At 42.6% G+C, this 13,568-nt stretch overlaps 4 non-coding genes across 4 annotated transcripts; 1 reads left to right on the top strand and 3 right to left on the bottom strand.

Annotated features, from left to right (window-relative positions):
• The first annotated feature begins 1,222 nt into the window (after window positions 1-1,222).
• Window positions 1,223-1,336, top strand: LOC140286263 (U5 spliceosomal RNA). Its single transcript, XR_011911113.1, has one exon. It is a non-coding gene; the product is annotated as a U5 spliceosomal RNA (small nuclear RNA).
• A 3,256-nt stretch (window positions 1,337-4,592) lies between these two features.
• Window positions 4,593-4,776, bottom strand: LOC140286252 (U2 spliceosomal RNA). Its single transcript, XR_011911103.1, has one exon. It is a non-coding gene; the product is annotated as a U2 spliceosomal RNA (small nuclear RNA).
• A 308-nt stretch (window positions 4,777-5,084) lies between these two features.
• LOC140286264 (U5 spliceosomal RNA) lies at window positions 5,085-5,198 on the bottom strand. Its single transcript, XR_011911114.1, has one exon. It is a non-coding gene; the product is annotated as a U5 spliceosomal RNA (small nuclear RNA).
• An 8,014-nt stretch (window positions 5,199-13,212) lies between these two features.
• Window positions 13,213-13,326, bottom strand: LOC140286262 (U5 spliceosomal RNA). The gene has a single exon (XR_011911112.1). It is a non-coding gene; the product is annotated as a U5 spliceosomal RNA (small nuclear RNA).
• Between the last annotated feature and the right edge of the window lie 242 nt (window positions 13,327-13,568).

The raw sequence follows: 13,568 nt of genomic DNA, 5'->3' as shown, positions 1-13,568 counted from the left end.
AACACACTTTGTTTCTTGTGACAATCAAGTCAGCAAAACAGCGTATACACGTCAAGACACTGAATCAAGTTTGCCACAAGAACTCATAAGTTTGGCAGTATTGCTCTGCCGTCAGCAATCATACACCCATTTTATTTTCGTGAGACATGTGCAAGCACCTGTTCATCTACTGTTCTATCAATATGAATTAGTGATCTATTATCAATAAGGATACTTCTACAACTACTATCAAAGTATGTCCGGACTTCTTATGTTGTCAGTTGCTATATATGAATAAGTGGGTAGCTACTGACAAGCATTAAGCATGTCACACAGCCCAAACATATAACATTTCAGGACACACCACACAATTAACAACCACAGTGAAGCGTGTCAAAGCCCAAACATGTAACATTCAACAGGACACTTACACAACACATTCAAATCAAACAGTCAGACAACATACAAGAACATATACCCCAGCCGGCATTGCTCCCTGCCTATTTTCGTACAGCACACTATGTGTGCGCACACCTTTATTCACAAACTCTTCAACTTATACTCTTTTACCGAAGCTGCTACAGCTCGATTGGCCAAATACCCTTTGATCCTATTTCGGTGAATTTGACATCTGCCTTACATATAACAGATTAGCGGTTTAGCAGTTTTAATTTAGTATGAGTGAAGGAATTCATTTTATAGCAAAATCCGAAATCGTGAAGAACTCATGAAAGTAAGCTTATTCTCGGATTCCTGAAACTTTAGATTTGCTCTTTCTTTTACTGCAAAGTACAACGTTGTTTTTTTTGTTTAAATCTTTCTAGACATGGTAAATATTAAGGACAAAGCAGTTTTCACATAGTTTGAGTGAAGGAATTAATTTTATGGATAAAATCCCAAGAGTCTGCTGAGAAAAGAGAGTGAATGCGAAGTAGACTTTAACACGGCTATGGGAGCGAGCCGAGTGTGGGCTAACCGGGAGAATTGCTTGAAAGAAACGCGACACCGAATGAGCGATCAGAACAAAGCCTCAATACGGGATTCTCGTGGTGTTTTTGTTGCTGCCTTGTCTTTTGCACAGAGTAAAAGACAAGGCAGCCATCGAATAGGGCCCGATTGTTCCTAGTTGGTCAGCCGAGGAGCAGGGGGGGGGGGGCAAGCGTCTCAACCAAGCAAAGCTCACCATGGGGAAGGTGGCTATGCCAACAAGCCTGATGCCCTGCTCCCGCAGTGACGGATAATCGTACTCTGGTTTCTCTTCATAACGTACAAGTCTTTCGCCTTTTACTAAAGATTTCTGTGGAGAGCAGCACTAATGAGTTGTTTCTATTTTTGGCAGGCTTTACCTTTGCGGGTGAAGCCCTTTCTGTCTGTGCAAAAGAAATCTTCTTACTGTGCAGAGTGACTTCTCTGAGTAGAGTCGCCTTACTTGTTGCGACTGTGCCGATGTTCGAAGCTGGAGTGCAAAGTTGTTGCTTGAATGGTGCTTGCTGGAGCGTGCGGGAGTGCAAAGTTATACCATTTAAAAGGGCTGAAGAGTGCTCAGTGCAGCGGGTGGGCGACACTCTGGCCACCTTGAAAACCGAGGTTACATCCACTACCAGGGGCAGCCCAAGTTCTGCCGCAAGTGTGGTGAGCATGGGCACCTGGTTGAGGCTTGTACCAAGGTGTTATGTGGGAAGAGCAGAGAAATTGGGCAAACTTTTGGAGAGTGTCCAAATGGCAGGAAATGTAATCTCTGTGGAGAATTAAATCACCTCTTCAGAGATTGCCCTAAATCTTTTGCCAACAAATTAAAGACGGTAAAGCCACAGTCAAGCCAACAAAGAGAAGGACCAAAGGTGGCAGTTGGTGAACAAAGTGAAGAGGTTGACCCAATAAATTCAAACTTCCCGCCAAAAGCTTGGATTGGAAGTGAGGAGCAAAAAGGGGAGGGGCCTGTAGAGGCCTCACCACTCAGTGTTGAAGTCTGTGAGAATTCACAGGCAGAGGGTGGAGCTACGCTAAATGAGGAGGAAGAGCAGACAGGTGAGTCTAGTGAAGATACTCACCTCCCCGAAGGTCAACAGCCGAAGAGGACGGCATCTGAGCCTCTGATTCCCCAGTGGTATCAGAGAAGAGGGGAAGGGTTAGGTCCCTTTCAGACAGTTCTTCAGTGGAAGAACCTAGAGTCTTCCCCTCCGACTCACGAAATGAGGTCTCCTTTTTAACTTCAGCTCTGCAATCAACCCCCAGGGACTCAAAGTTAAATGCAACATTGCGTCAGAGGCCAACACCGAGAGTCCGAAAAGGAAATATAGATCACCCTACTCACCTTTCACCTAAAGAAATGAAGGAAGAGCTAGTTTCCCAAGAAATAACCTGTGTGTAATTTGTTTTGATAACTTAGAAAAACGAAAATGACATACCTACTTTCCTTTATGCTTTTAATGGTTCTCACCTTCTCAACACTAAATGTGAGAAGTGTGAAATCAAAGACAAGAGCCCAGAGTATTTTATCCTTCTTAGACTCCATTAAATCAGATGTGTTTTTAATACAAGAATGTGGACTACCTTTTTTAAAAAACCATAGACAATGAGAGGAAATGTGGCCCCATTTATCGATATGGAGTGGCTCAAATCAAAATAAAAATGATGGTGTGGCCATTCTAATTAAAAATCCGCATGTTCTGGTGAAAGGTAGCACAGTGGTGAGAGACGGACGGGCACTTTTAGCACACTTGAATTTTATGGGGCAAGACTTTAACCTCTTAAATATTTATGGTTTCAATGGAAAAAATGAAAGGTATGACCTTTTAGAATATATACAGCTTTACATGCTAGGGCAAGTACCTTTAGTTGTAGGAGGGGATTTTAACTGTATCTTGAGCAGGAAAGATAGAAAAAGAGCAGGGGTAGATTTTAAAGTGGATAAGACTTCGATTTTACTTCAGGGCATATGCAGGGATTTTAAGCTTACTGACTGTTTTAAAACCATGCATCCCAGAGAGGAGGGCTTCACCTGGTTTAGTCATGATGGCACCAGAGCCTCTCGCATTGATTATTTCTTTACTAGAGATTGCCCACCCACTGATGTTAGATTAACCCCTGTTTTCTTTTCAGACCACCTTATGCTCTCCTGCACCCTTTCACCCCCTTCTGGTGTGACGGTAGGAAGTGGTCTGTGGAAACTCAACTGTTCCCTGTTGGAGGATGAAATCATAGTCAGTCAGTACAGGGAATGTTATAAAGAGTGGCAGACCCTTCAAGACCTCTACGAAACACATGCACAATGGTGGGAAATGGTGAAGGAAACGACCCAGACTTTTTTTAAACAGCAAGGTAAACGTAAAAAAAGGAAAGAGAATAGATGTATGATGGGACTACATAAACGCTTACAGCGCTACTTTAAACTAAATCAGTGTGGCATAGACTTTAAAGAAGAAATCAAAGATGTCAAAAAGGAAATGTCAGTTTTAGCAGAAATAAAGAGTAAAGGAATTTTTGTAAGAAGCAAGGAGCAGGAAATTGAGGAAGGTGAAAAAGAAAGAAAGTTATAAATAAAAAGGAGTATATTCAAAATCTAAAAAGAGAAGATGGGTTTTTAATAAAATCCACACAAGAGATGATTGAAACTGTACATACCTTTTATAGTAACATGTACAAAGAGAAACCAGTGCACTTGGAAACATCGGCAGAAATCTTAAAATTCGTTGACAAAACCGTAAAAGAGAATGCACACTTGACACAGAATTTTACTGCTTTAGAGTTAAAAAAATGCCTAACAGGTTTTAAGAGAAGTCGAGCTCCGGGTTTAGACGGGCTTCCTGCAGAATTCTATCTGACCTATTGGGACCTTTTATCATCAGACATTTTAGATGTTTTTAAAGATTTTGAAAAACTCGACCGACTGCCTGACAGTTTTAGAGTGGGAATAGTGACTCTACTTTATAAAAAAAATGATAAGACTGACCTAAAGAATTGGAGGCCCATCACACTTTTAAACTTTGACTGTAAACTTTTTAGCAAGGTTTTAGCGACACGGATGTCCTCTGTTTTAGAGGAGGTAATTCACCCAGACCAAGCTTGTGCCATCTCAGGGAGACAACTCACCGACAGCCTCGTACTGATTCGAGACATCATTGATTACGCTAGAGACAGAAACACCCGGCTTGTCATCTTAAATTTAGACTTTGAAAAAGCATTTGATCGGGTCTCGCATCAATATCTCTTTCAGGTGTTGCAGCCATCGAAAAGGGCCCGATTGTTCCTACTTGGTGAGCTTTGCTTGGTTGAGACGCTTGCACCCCCCCCCCCCCCCCCCCCCTGCTCCTCGGCTGACCAAGTAGAAACAATCTATTCGATGGCTGCCTTGTCTTTTACTCTGTGCAAAAGACAAGGCAGCCACAAACACCACGGGAACACCGTATTGAGGCTTTGTTCTGACCACTCATTCGGTGTCGCGTTTCTTTCAAGCAATTCTCCCGGTTAGCCCGCACTCGGCTCGCTCCCAGAGCCGTGTTAAAGTCCACTTCGCATTCACTCTCTTTTCTCAGCAGATTAAAAGAAAGTTTCATCTTGGGCTCCCTGAAACTTCCATCCTGCACCGCTGTTTGCTTTTTCACAAGAGCAGAGGAGAGCGCACCGTTCCCAGCGGCACTGCAGTACCGGGTCGAGGCTTGGAGTGAACGGAGCAAGCTTCTTTTTCAACTCCTATTCTTAAAAATCCATTTAATATGTTGTCCTCGTATAGAGGACATATTAAACTGATAAGAACGGATACTACACTTGATCTTAGCCAAAAGGCCGAGAAGCGATAACTGTCCACTGTTTCAGGTCCGAGGGCCCTTGCTGGCACAATGCGCACTTGTAGCAGTGTTCTTTTTATGGCCATAGGTGGCCAGAGTGTCACGTTGCACCTCCGCCCACCCGCTGCACTGAGCACTCTTCAGCCCTTTTAAATGGTATAACTTTGCACTCCCGCATGCTCCAGCAAGCACCATTCAAGCAACAACTTTGCACTCCAGCTTCGAACATCGGCACAGTCGCAACAAGTAAGGCGACTCTACTCAGAGAAGTCACTCTGCAAAGTAGCAAGATTTCTTTTGCACAGACAGAAAGGGCTTCACCCGCAAAGGTAAAGCCTGCCAAAAATAGAAACAACTCATTAGTTCTGCTCTCCACGGAAGTCTTTAGTAAAAGGCGAAAGACTTGTATGTTATGAAGAGAAACCAGAGTACGATTATCCGTCACTGCGGGAGCAGGGCATCAGGCTAGTTGGCATAGCCACCTTCCCCATGGTGAGCTTTGCTTGGTTGAGACGCTTGCCCCCCCCCCCTTGCTCCTCGGCTGACCAAGTAGCAACAATCGGGCCCTATTCGATGGCTGCCTTGTCTTTTACTCTATGCAAAAGACAAGGCAGCAACAAAAACACCACGAGAATCCCGTATTGAGGCTTTGTTCTGACCTCTCATTCGGTGTCGCGTTTCTTTCAAGCAATTCTCCCGGTTAGCCCGACACTCGGCTCGCTCCCATAGCCGTGTTAAAGTCTACTTCGCATTCACTCTCTTTTCTCTGCAGACTCTTGGGATTTTATCTATAAAATTAATTCCTTCACTCAAACTATGTGAAAACTGCTTTGTCGTTCATATTTACCATGTCTAGAAAGATTTAAACAAAAAAAACAACGTTGTACTTTGCAGTAAAAGAAAGAGCAAATCTAAAGTTTCAGGAATCCGAGAATAAGCTTACTTTCATGAGTGCTTCACGATTTCAGATTTTGCTATAAAATGAATTCCTTCACTCAAACTAAATTAAAACTGCTAAACCGCTAATCTGTTACATGTAAGGCAGATGTCAAATTCACCGAAATAGGATCTAAGGGTATTCGGCCAATCGAGCTGTAGCAGCTTCGGTAAAAGAGCATAAGTTGAAGAGTTTGTGAATAAAGGTGTGCGCACACATAGTGAGCTGTACGAAAATAGGCAGGGAGCAATGCCGGCTGGGGTATATGTTCTTGTATGTTGTCTGACTGTTTGATTTGAATGTGTTGTGTAAGTGTCCTGTTGAATGTTTGGGCTTTGACACTTCACTGTGGTTGTTAACTGTGTGGTGTGTCCTGAAATGTTATATGTTTGGGCTGTGTGACATGCTTAATGCTTGTCAGTAGCTACCCACTTATTCATATATAGCAACTGACAACATAAGAAGTCTGGACATACTTTGATAGTAGTTGTAGAAGTATCCTTATTGATAATAGATAAACTAATTCATAGTGATAGAACAGTAGATGAACAGGTGCCTGCACGTCTCACGAAAATAAAATGGGTGTTTGATTGCTGACGGCAGAGCAATACTGCCAAACTTATGAGTTCTTGTGGCAAACTTGATTCAGTGTCTTGACATGTATACGCTGTTTCGCTGACTTGATTGTCACAAGAAACAAAGTGTGTTTGATAAGATCCGACCATTTTATTACGGGAGGATCAGTATGTATGGATTCTGATGTGACTGATAAACCCATTCGTATCTTAAGCATAATCTAATACGTGAGACAACGCCCTGGCACACAATCAAAAAAAAAAAGAGAGAGCGGTTTTGTGTCCCCACAGTCCATAATGTAGAAAAGAGAGAAAAAAGCCTTTCTGATTTGGTGTGTGTGCTCATAGTGCAGAGTGTAGAGAAAAGAGAGAAAAGAAAGCCGTTTTGGTGTCACGGGTGTTGTGACTTACACACACACATTTCTGAATTGAGAAAAGAAATTATTTTAGAGGAAACAGTAGAGTTTAGATCCCACATTTGTTGATAGGCATTCATTTATTTCTTCACTTCTGATGAAGTTTCAACAATAAACAACAAACTTTGTATTATGAGAAAGAACCAGACTCATTCTTCAGGAATCCGAAAATAAGCACGAATTCTGATTCTCCTATAAAACGAATTAATTAACTCAAACCAAGTTAAGACTGCTTTGTCCTTCATATTTATTCATGTCTAATCAAGTTTCAACGATAAACAACGTTGTACTTTGTAGAATGAGAAAGAACTTCTTCAGCAATAAGCATCTCTCGACATATGACGAAATACAGATTTTGCTATAAAATTAATTTCTTCTATCAGCCTGACTTAAAACTGTTTGTCCTCCTTATTTATCCACTTCAAATCAAGTTTCAACAATTAAAAAAAAATTGTAGTTTGAGAAAGAACAACTTAATCTTCAGCAATCAGTATAAAAAGAGGGTAACAAAAGGTGCAAATGCCAACCATACATCACTAAAAGGTGGAGCGGAAGTATTCAGCTGCAAGTAGGTGTGAATGCTCGACCATAATTTGTAAAAAGTGGGTAAGAAAAGGTTCGAATGCCCGACTAAATATTAACAAAAGCGGGAGGAGAGGTCTTCGGATGAGAGTGGGTGAGAATTTCCTACCATACAAGTATGGTGGAGAGGAAGCTTTGATTGGCCGACAATAGTAAAAAGCAGGTGAGAAAAGGTGCGAATGTCAAAACATACATGATCAAAACAGGGAGCGGAGGTGTTTGGCTGCGACAAGGTGTGAATGTCCACCCATAATTAATGAAAAACGGGCAACAAGTAGGTTCGAATGCCCAACCATACATCATCAAAAGCAGGAGTGGATGTGTTCGGCTTCAAGAAGGTATGAATGTCCATCAATAATTGCTATAAAACATGAAAGAAAATTTTCGAATATCAAACCGCACATAATCATAAGCGGGAGAGGAGGTGTTCCGCTGCAAGAAGGTGTGAATATCCACCCATAATTACTGAAAAATGGGTAAGAAAAGGTGCAAATGCCCAACCATACATCATCAAAAGCAGGAGTGGATGTGTTCGGCTACAAGAAGGTTTGAATGTCCGACCATAGTTTGTAAAAAGCGGGTAAGAACAGGTTTGTATAACCGACTGTACACAATCAAAAGAGGGAGCGGAGTTGTTCAGCTACAAGAAGGTGTGAAAGTCCGACCATGGTTTGTAAAAAGCGGGTAAGAAAAGGTTCGTATGCCCGAATATACACCATCAAATGCGGGAGCGGAGGTGTTCGGCTGTGAGTAGGTGTGAATCTCCAACCATAATTGTTGAAAAATGTGTTAGAAAAGGTAAAAATGCCGGTCCATACATCATCAAAAGCGGGAGAGGTGGTTTTTCGGCTGCAAGTAGGTGTGAATGTCCAGCCATAATTACTCACAAACGGGGGAAGAAAAGGTAGTATTTCCAGACCACACATGATCAAAACAGGGAATGGAGGTGGTTCAGCTGCAAGGTGTGAATGTCTGACTAAAGTTTGTAAAAACCGTGTAAGACAAGGGGCGAATGCCCGACAATGTATGATCAAAAGAGGGAGCGGAGGTTTTCGGCTGCAAGGTCTGAATGTCCAACCACAATTTGTAAAAATCGGGGAAGAAAAGGCTCGAAAGCCCGACTATACACCATCAAAAGCGGGAGCAGAGGTGTTCAGGTGCAAGAAGGTCTGAATGTCCGACCAAAAATTACTGAAAAATGGGTAAGAAAAGGTGCGAATGCCAAATCATACATCATCAAAAGCAGGAGCGGGTGTGTTCGGCTACAAGAAGGTTTGAATGTCCAACCATAGTAAGTAATAGTCGGGTAAGAAAAGGCTCGAATGCCCGACTATATACCATCAAAAGCGGAAGCGGAGGTGTTCGGCTGCAAGACGGTGTGAACGTCCGACCAAAGTTTGTAAAAAGCAGTTAAGAAAATGTTCGAATATCCAACCAAACATAATCAAAAGCGGGAGCAGAGCTGTTCGACTGCAAGTAGGTGTGAATATCAGATCATAATTTGCAAAAAGCTGTTGAGAAAGGGTGAGAATGCCCGACTATACACTATCAAATGTGGGAGCGGAGGTGTTCGTCTGTGGGTAGGTGTGAATGTCCGACCATAATTGCTGAAAAATGTGTTAGAAAAGGTAAGAATGCCGGACCATATATCATCAAAAGCGGGAGAGGTTGTGTTCAGCTGCAAGTAGGTGTGAATGTCCAGCCATAATTACTCACAAACGGGTAAGAAAAGGTGCGAAAGCCCAACCGCACATGATCATAAGTGGATGAGAAGGTGTTCGACTGCAAGTAGGTGTGAATGTAAGATCATAATTTGTAAAAATCGGGTAAGAAAAGGTAAGAATGCCCAACCATAAATTATCAAAAGCGGCAGCAGAGTTTCGGCTGGTATTTATCAATGTCTATATAGATTTCAACAAAAAACAACGTTGTACTTTGCAGTAACGTTACAAAACTTTAGTCGAACATTCACACCTTCTTGCAGCTGAACACCTCCGCTCCCGCTTTTGATGATGTATAGTCGGGCTTTCGAGCCTTTTCTTACCCGGTTTTTACAAATTATGGTTGGACATTCAGACCTTGCAGCCGAACACTTCCGCTCTCTCTTTTGATCATACATTGTCGGGCATTGGCACCTTTTCTTACCCGCTTTTTACAAACTATAGTCAGACATTCACACCTTGCAGCTGAACCTCCGCTCCCTGTTTTGATCATGTATGGTCTGGCAATACTACCTTTTCTTCCCCCGTTTGTGAGTAATTATGGCTGGACATTCACACCTACTTGCAGTCGAACAGCTCTGCTCCCGCTTTTGATTATGTTTGGTTGGGCATTCGAACCTTTTCTTAACTGCTTTTTACAAACCATGGTCGGACTTTCACACCTTCTTGTAGCCGAACAACTCCGCTCCCGCTATTGATTTTGTACAGTCGGGTATTTTAACCTTTTCTTACCCGCTTTTTACCAACTATGGTCGGACATTCACACCGTCTTACAGCGGAACACCTCCGCTCCCGCTTTTTATGGTGTATAGTTGGGCATTCGAACCTTTTCTTACCCGCTATTTACAAACTATGGTAGGACATTCAAACTTTCGTATATCCGAAAACCTCTGCTCTCTCTTTTGATCATACATTGTCGGACATTCGCACCTTTTCTTACCCGCTTTTTACAAACCATGGTCGGACTTTCACATCTTCTTGTAGCCGAACACATCCGCTCCCGCTATTGATTGTGTACAGTCGGGTATTTTAACCTTTTCTTACCCGCTTTTTACCAAGTATGGTCGGACATTCACACCTTCGTACAGCGGAACACCTCCGCTCCCTCTTTTGATGGTGTATGTTCGGGCATTCAAACCTTTTCTTACCCGCTTTTTCCAAACTATGGTCGGCTATTCACAGCTTCCTCTCCACCATACTTGTATGGTGGGATATTCACACCCACTTGCATCCGAAGACCTCCGCCCCAAATTTTGTTGATATTTAGTCGGACATTCGCACCTTACACGCTTTTGGCAAACTATGGCCTTCTTGCAGCCAAACACCTCTGATCTCGCTTTTGATGATGTAAGGTTGGGCATTCAGACCTTGCTTCACCTGCTTTTCACCAAATATAGTCGGACATTCACACCTTCTTGCAGCCGAACACTTCCGCTCCACCTTTTAGTGTTCTATCACACCTTTTTTTCACCGCATTTTATACATTATGGTCGGAAATTTTCAACCACTCTCATCGGAAGACCTCTCCTCCCGCTTTTGTTAATATATTTGAACTTTAGTCGGACATTCAAACCTTCTTGCAGCTGAACCACCTCCGCTCCCTGTTTTGATCATATATGGTCTGGCAATACTACCTTTTCTTACCCGTTTGTGAGTAATTATGGCTGGACATTCACACCTACTTGCAGCCGAACACAACCTCTCTCGCTTTTGATGATGTATGGACCGGCATTTTTACCTTTTCTAACACATTTTTCAGCAATTATGGTCGGAGATTCACACCTACTCACAGCCGAACAACTCCGCTCCCGCATTTGATGGTGTATAGTCGGGCATTCTCACCCTTTCTCATCAGCTTTTTGCAAATTATGATCTGACATTCACACCTACTTGCAGTCGAACAGCTCTGCTCCCGCTTTTGATTATGTTTGGTTGGATATTCGAACCTTTTCTTAACTTCTTTTTACATATTTTGGTTGGACGTTCACACCTTCTTCTAGCCGAACACTTCCACTCCTGATTTTGATGATGTATCGTTGGGCATTCACACCTTTTTTTTGCCCATTTTTCAGGAATTATGGGTGGACATTCACACCTTGCAGCTGAACACCTCCTATCCCACTAATGATCATGTGCGGTTTGATTTTCGAAAAGTTTCTTTCATGTTTTCTAGCAATTATTGAAGGACATGTAGACCTTCTTGCAGCTGAACACCTCCGCTCCCGCTTTTGATCATACATTGTCAGGCATTCGCACCTTGTCTTACCCACTTTTTACAAACTTTAGTCGAACAGTCACACCTTTTTTCAGCCGAACACCACCTCTCCCGCTTTTGATGATGTATGGTCCAGCATTCTTACCTTTTCTAACACATTCTTCAGCAATTATGGTCGGACATTCACACCTACTCAGAGCCGAACACCTCCGCTCCCGCATTTGATGGTGTATAGTCGGGCATTCTCACCCTTTCTCATCAGCTTTTTACAAATTATGATCTGACATTCACACCTGCTTTTGATAATGTATTGTTAGGCATTCGCACCTTTTTTTACCCATTTTTCATGAATTATGGGTGGACATTCACACCTTCTTGCATCCGAAGACCTCCGCCCCAAATTTTGTTGATATTTAGTCGGACATTCGCACCTTATCCGCTTTTGGAAAACTATGGCCTTCTTGCAGCCAAACACCTCTGATCTCGCTTTTGATGATGTAAGGTTGGGCATTCAGACCTTGCTTCACCTGCTTTTCACCAAATATAGTCGGACATTCACACCTTCTTGCAGCCGAACACTTCCGCTTTTAGTGTTCTATGAGGCATTCACATATTTTTTTTCACCGTATTTTATAGATTATGGTTGGAAATTCTCACCCACTCTCATCCGAAGACCTCTCCTCCCGCTTTTGTTAATATATAGTTGGCCATTCGAACCTTTTCTTACCCGCTTTTTGCAAATTATAGTCGAACATTCACACCTACTTGCAGCTGAATACTTCCGCTCCACCTTTTATGTATGTATGGTTGGCATTTGCACCTCTTTTTATACTGATTGCTGAAGATTAAGTTTTACTTTCTCAAACTACAACATTTTTTTATTTGTTGAAACTTGATTTGAAGTGGATAAATAAGGAGGACAAACAGTTTTAAGTCAGGCTGATAGAAAGTATTAATTTTATAGCAAAATCTGTACTTCGTCATATGTCGAGAGATGCTTATTGCTGAAGAAGTTCTTTCTCATTCTACAAAGTACAACGTTGTTTATCGTTGAAACTTGATTAGACATGAATAAATATGAAGGACAAAGCAGTCTTAACTTGGTTTGAGTTAAGGAATTCGTTTTATAGGAGAATCCGAATTCGTGCATAACTCATAAAATAGAGCTTATTTTCGGATTCCTGAAGAATGATTCGGGTTCTTTCTCATAATACAAAGTTTGTTGTTTATTGTTTAAACTTCATCAGAAGTGAAGAAATAAATGAATGCCTATCAACAAATTGACCTTCTGTTGACCTTCGGGGAGGTGAGTATCTTCACTAGACTCACCTGTCTGCTCTTCCTCCTCATTTAGCGTAGCTCCACCCTCTGCCTGTGAATTCTCACAGACTTCAACACTGAGTGGTGAGGCCTCTACAGGCCCCTCCCCTTTTTGCTCCTCACTTCCAATCCAAGCTTTTGGCGGGAAGTTTGAATTTATTGGGTCAACCTCTTCACTTTGTTCACCAACTGCCACCTTTGGTCCTTCTCTTTGTTGGCTTGACTGTGGCTTTACCGTCTTTAATTTGTTGGCAAAAGATTTAGGGCAATCTCTGAAGAGGTGATTTAATTCTCCACAGAGATTACATTTCCTGCCATTTGGACACTCTCCAAAAGTTTGCCCAATTTCTCTGCTCTTCCCACATAACACCTTGGTACAAGCCTCAACCAGGTGCCCATGCTCACCACACTTGCGGCAGAACTTGGGCTGCCCCTGGTAGTGGATGTAACCTCGGTTTTCAAGGTGGCCAGAGTGTCGCCCACCCGCTGCACTGAGCACTCTTCAGCCCTTTTAAATGGTATAACTTTGCACTCCCGCACGCTCCAACAAGCACCATTCAAGCAACAACTTTGCACTCCAGCTTCGAACATCGGCACAGTCGCAACAAGTAAGGCGACTCTACTCAGAGAAGTCACTCTGCACAGTAAGAAGATTTCTTTTGCACACACAGAAAGGGCTTCACCCGCAAAGGTAAAGCCTGCCAAAAATAGAAACAACTCATTAGTGCTGCTCTCCACAGAAATCTTTAGTAAAAGGCGAAAGACTTGTACGTTATGAAGAGAAACCAGAGTACGATTATCCGTCACTGCGGGAGCAGGGCATCAGGCTTGTTGGCATAGCCACCTTCCCCATGGTGAGCTTTGCTTGGTTGAGCCGCTTGCTCCCCCCCCCTTGCTCCTCGGCTGACCAAGTAGGAACAATCGGGCCCTATTCGATGGCTGCCTTGTCTTTTACTCTGTGCAAAAGACAAGGCAGCAACAAAAACACCACGAGAATCCCGTATTGAGGCTTTGTTCTGACCGCTCATTCGGTGTC

The sequence above is a fragment of the Leuresthes tenuis genome, unplaced genomic scaffold (assembly GCF_036924035.1).
Source record: "Leuresthes tenuis unplaced genomic scaffold, fLeuTen1.0.hap1 SCAF_80, whole genome shotgun sequence".
NCBI lineage: Eukaryota > Metazoa > Chordata > Actinopteri > Atheriniformes > Atherinopsidae > Leuresthes > Leuresthes tenuis.
The sequence above is the reverse complement of the archived record's forward strand: the minus strand, read 5'-3'. Positions and strand labels throughout refer to the sequence as shown.